Consider the following 6,130-nt stretch of genomic DNA (forward strand, 5'->3'; position numbering starts at 1 on the left):
AAACTAGAAAGAAGAATTCTTGAATTTGTTTATCACAAGAATGAAAGTGAATGACCAATACATCCGCTATTTATAGAGGTGAAAAATCCTTTTTAGATGTCTTTACCAAGGGATGTATTCAATATAATGTGTAGTCATGATCATAGTTGTCATGGTGGTTAGGCGACCCAAGGCGGTGGAGAGGGTAAAAGATCAAGGCGACACCAATTAGGCAACCAAAGCGTCCAACGCGCCCGCCTAGGTGACCAAGTCAACCAAAGCGCCTAGACGCCTAGGAGGCACCTTGACAACTATGGTCATGATTTAATTTCTCTTGGAGATTCTAAATCCATGCCTCTATGCCTCTTTCATGTATGGGTGTGTCTCTGAGAAGAGGCGCAACCTATATGTACGGGTATGTCTAAAAGAAAAGACACACTTCCAAGAAAATGTGTCTATTCGGATTTAAGCTTAACTCTAAGCCCAAAATCAAAAGCCCATGACTTATATAAGTTACAACGAGGCCCAAGAACACTTGAGCCTATGTCCAAAAATATAAGTTCTTGGAACCCATGCCCAAGCCCACATATATACCACACCATATCGTCTTGGACTGGTGCTTGTGTGAAAAGCACCCCTAAACCAACCCCGAACATGGGAGAGGAGAAATACATCTATTTATAGAGGTTAAGAGTCCCTTCAAGGTGTTTTTACAAAGGATGTGTTCAATATAATGTGTGGTCATGATTCAATTTCTCTTGGAGATTCAGAATCCATACCTCTAGAACCCAGGCCCAAAGCCTACATAAATACCACATCACACCATCCTAGCCTAGCATTTATGTGAAAAGCATGCATAGATCAACCCCTACCATGGGAGAGGAGAGATACCTCTCTTCAAGGAACCTTATTCTTATACTCCCATAAGTGTATATAACCTAGTCCTCACAAAATTTCATGAGCAATGTGAGACTAAAATGAGAATCTAGCTATAGATTCCTTCTGCATCATGTATGTGAAACAAGGCTGACCAGTTAGAAATTAACTTGTAGCCTCAAACATGACTTCTGAATAAATATATATATATAGGAAATATATTTGGTAGAAGTTTTGATACATGGTCGTGCATGTACACGGCATGTATCAAGTACCGCCAGATGGGCATAAATGCCCATCCGAAATGACCATAAAGCCCCCCACCCCCTATTGAATGCATTGATGACGGAATCTACCGTGTACCAATACCTTCCCCATATCTTTTTAATGATTTGAAGCAATGGAAGTAGTTCAGGTCAATAAGAAATGTTTAATTCTCTAATGAAATAACTACTATTCAACTCATCATGAATTTTTAAAGTACCTTGTTTCCAAAAAAATAATGGATCATAAGACCATTAAAAAAAAACTGATTTACTTTCTGGTGAATAATGGTGTCAAATTCAAATCAGAACCAAAAAAACGAAATCGGAACCAAATCAAATAAAATCGGTTAGGTATGAGTTTCAGATTGATTCCAAATCCAGCATAGGAAGCGAATTCTGGAATTAAAACTGAATCGAATTTGGATACCAGTATATTAATGTATTATAATACTAATAAATTATAGTATTAAAAAAAATGGCATATCAGTGTACGAGGCTCCCGCCATTATGGGGTCTGGGGAGGGTCATAATTTACGCAACCTTACCCCTACTTTCACGGAGAAACTGTTTCCAGACTCAAACACGTGCCCACTTGACCACAATGAAACAACCTTTACCGTTGCACCCCTAACTAATACATTATTTACTAAAAGAAGTAATTTCTCCATCAAATTAAATGTGGCAATCATAGCTCTTGAGCCATGAAATTTGTAGTTCACCTCTAATTTACATCTCCTGTAGATCAAGCAGAGCATTTAAATTATCCTTAAAATCAACAATTCCAATGGTATATCTGCTAGTCACATTCACATTCACATTCAGCCATCCTTTAGTTTTTCTTTCTCCCAACTTTCCCAAAAGTGATGAAAGAGCTTGTACTTATGTCAAAATATCTAACTATACTATAAGAAGTATTAATGGAAAGTATAAAAAACTTGTGAGAATTTCTCAAATAACCAAAACAAGTTTTCTTGTTGTAAGAAAAGCAAGTTAACTTGCCTTTGTAAGTTGATGTGGCATACATTGCCGGAAAAAGCTCCTGTCCTGCAGTGGCATGAGCTGGAGCGTCCAGCCCAGCAAAACCACAGCAAAAACAATGGTAGGGTGGTCATTTCACAAGTGGGTCCCACCTGGACCCCACATGTGAAATGACCACCCCACCCCCTGTTTTTGGGGGGTTTTGCTAGGCTGGACGCTCCAGCTCCCGCCACTGCAGGACAGGAGCCAAATCCTACATTGCCACATCAGCATAGAGGATGGTCAACACAACAATTTGTGTGCCCCTATGCCAGACATAAGGGGTGAGAAAATGACCATCCCACCCTCAATGGTGGATGTCTGGGCAGTGCTCCAATTGGCCTCTGCACTGACGAGGGGCAACGCGACCAAACAGCTTTTCTCTCTCCCTTAATTTTTTTTAAAAAGAAAAATAATAATTAAAAACATGAGAAGGTGTAGAGTACCCTGCTTGCTCAGAGAACCCTCTTCCATTCATTTAATAATAAAGCAGGTCATTCTTGTGTTTGTTCGCGACACCAGGCCTGCTAGCCCACAGACCAGACACAAAGGGGGTCAAAATGACCGCCCCACGGTAATGATGCCATGTTGATGCCGTCGCGCTCACTCCCATTGGCCACTATGTGCGTGCAGGGGCCACACTCTCCCACTGAGAATTCTTACCCATAAAATAAATAAGGGAAAAAAATTTCAGAATAGATTTTAAAATCGATTTTAAATGACTGTAAAGGTTGTTATTAGGTGTATTGCAGGTATGTTTTGGTGTATATGTGAACTTAGTGCACTATTCTGTTAATGTATGTTTTATAGGCTGTCATTAGGCTCTGTTTAATAATGTAATGGGTTTGGACTTATTAATTGTTATAGCTCATTTAGATCAAAGGATAAATGGGTTATTTTAATGTATTTCTGCGCCAATTTGATTTGAAGTTATAACTTTATTAATTAAAATTAGGGAAAGAGATTGTGTCAAAAAAAAAAAAGGGAAAGAGATCGGTGCCTCTAGAGCTTGCACATGCGTTGGCCAATGGGAACGCACATGTAAGCATCATCTTGGATGAGATTTCAACTTTGTCATAGGGGTAGCATGGTACTTTCACATGCTTCTATGACTATGGGCAGGAGCCACGTGGTCCACGTGACCAAGTAACCTTCCTTTCCCCTTAAAATTATATATCATAGCCGGTAAAAACCATCTTAAGCTACTTTAGGAAACCCATCTTAGATGAATCGACTACTAGATCAATTCAAAAATAATAAAAGGGCCCAACTACCCGACCAAAGGATTTGGATTTTGGCACATGACTTCATCTGGTTGCTCTGTTTGGTCCACCCATGAATCGATTCTAATTTGAATCGACTAAAGAAAACTAGTTCTTGGGTGACCCAAGAGCCCCTAAAGTATGGATTTCTATCCTATAGGTCTTAAATAACATGTTATTTGGGAGTAAAATTTTTTGTATTATAAGTTGTTTGGCTATTTAAGCACCATAGTTATATAAGGTACTATTAGGCTATTTAAGGTGTTGTTTGGTCATATAAAGTGTTTTTGGTTATATAAAGTATTGTTCATAACATATTACAAACAATTAATTTACGTATCTTTATCTTTTTTGAGATTTAAAGGTTTTGAGAGATCATTAAGTATTCACTTATGATTTTGCCTATTTCAGAGGTAGTTTTTTTTTAAATCTATTTGAAAATGTTGATTGTAAGATATTTTCTCATTGGCTGGCCCAATTGACTAAGTCCATCTCAACGTCTGTGTTAGTTACACTTTGGATGCTTAATTTTCTATTTGTTAGGCATTAGTATGTTATGGGATAAATCACTCTCTTAGTATCCGTTAATATCTAGCCATTATGTGAGGCTAGATATTAATTATTTAATAGGGAGACTCAGGTCCTTTCTCTACCTGAATACGCATACTTATCCCCATTGACGAATGTGCATATGGCTAAGACAAAAAGAGAGAAACCTAGCTCCATTAAAGGCTGAAAGAAAAAAAAAGTCAAAGAGCAACAACCGACGACATCAATGGCTTCATTCAGTTTTACCAGAATTAATGGCTCGTTGGTGAATAGTACTTAGTTTCTTACCTGTTTATGTTTGTGATTCATCAATGCATATGGAAAGATCCTTAGAGATTGTTGTGTATGAAAGAAATTCATCTTTCACTTGGTATCAAAGCAAGATTGTGTCTAATGCATTTTTTTTTTAGTTACATCTGATGTTGTTTGTAATGTATGTTATTTTATTCAGTAATCATGTCTGTCATTAACATGGATATATACCATGAACGATTGAGTGTTTATTGTATGTACTTTCATCCAATTAAGCCCTGATGTGTATGTGCTAAAAAAATTTTATGAAGGTAGTCATGACCACCATGAATCGACAGCCAATGCTTCCATTATCAAGAACACATCAAAGAACCTGATTAATAGGGTCAGCAGGCATGCACAGGACCTGTTGAGGTTGCCAACCACCATCCGTGTCTGCTGAGGTTTTTCCTTTACCATTAAAAAAAAAAAAGATGCAACAGCCATAATGGCCACTGCCATTAATGGACAGCAAGGGTGGTGAACAACAGCGGCAGTCGTCGGAGTATATTTTCTCACCACACAAGAAAGACACATGATTGTAAAGTGTACTATGATTTAGGTTCTATGTGATTTGGTTTTTTATATACTTTTTCGATTTGGTTCTATGATCGCAATTTTAAATCAACATTCTTATATAAAGTTGGAAAAAATGCCAAAAAAAGAACATAAACTACCAAAAGATTACATGTTTCAAAATTTGACATGTAGACTATCCATATCATCCCTATATATTAAATTATGGGAAAACACAAGGCACACCGAAAGTATACCTCAAGCTAGCGTCTGTTGTGTCTATTTCTCTTCCCCCCTCCCTTCTTAAAATGACTCCTTTGCACCTCATGTATCATGCCCCATTCCGTGCTCCATTGGTGTGGCTCTCTAGCGTCCATGAAGGTTCAGCCATCATCCTAGGCCTCACAAAACCCCTAAATGAAAAAAAAAAAAAAAAAAAAAGAAAAAAAAAAAGCCTCAACATGGTGTTGCTCTAATCTCAAGAAGGAACCAAAGCTCAATCTCTGTTATAAATACAGATGATTCGGGTAAACTTCATTGCAGGTTGTATCTTTCTTGAAAACTCAAGTCTCATTGTTGAGGACAAAAGCGATTAAAGAATGAATGTTAATTGCCATTAAAATTGGAATTGATTTGTGGATTTGAATATGATTGTTAGGAGGTGATTAAGACCATCAAGGGGGGAAAAACACATATAAAAACACATCTATGCCCCCTTGTTTTGAGGAGGAGAGATATAGACACATGGGAGTACTGGCGTAAGCCACACTCCTAGACAGAAAACTGCTTCCCAAATAAATAATACAAGCCCAGGAAATAAAAGCCCAGTAGAGATGCCAGGGGCCCAGGCCCCTATAGGATGGCTGATGACCGATGTGAAGCGAAGAAGCAAATAATGAGCGAACCCCTCCTAAGCGACAGCTGGAGCCTCTGCAACAGAGAAGCACAAGAAGATCTGGAAATGGAGAATCCAGAATCTGGGATTGTTTCTGAGATGAGGGGAAAGGGTGGGAAAGGTGATGGTGGTGTGTAATTGTGGGGGATCATAAGCTCGGCCCAGCTGGCAGCAGCTGTGGTTTCTTACTTCAAGGGATTCGGCGAGGACTCATGCTTCATGCCTTTTAAAGCCTTTGTTGTTGCTTCCCTCTTCGTCGGTGCAGGTGCCACCGCAGTCGTCGGATTCCTCCGCGTCTCCGACATTCGAGAGGTACTCTCTTTCTCTCTCAACCCATCATCGGCTTCTTTCTAACTTGCGCATTAGGGTTAGTGAGTAGCCGAGCAAGGTTCCAACTTCCCCACCGTAGGGCATAGCCGCATAGGCACAGACCCATGTGGAAATGACAAAAAAGGATAACGTTTACCTAGAGTCCAATT

The sequence above is a fragment of the Telopea speciosissima genome, chromosome 1 (genome assembly GCF_018873765.1).
Source record: "Telopea speciosissima isolate NSW1024214 ecotype Mountain lineage chromosome 1, Tspe_v1, whole genome shotgun sequence".
Taxonomy (NCBI): Eukaryota; Viridiplantae; Streptophyta; class Magnoliopsida; order Proteales; family Proteaceae; genus Telopea; species Telopea speciosissima.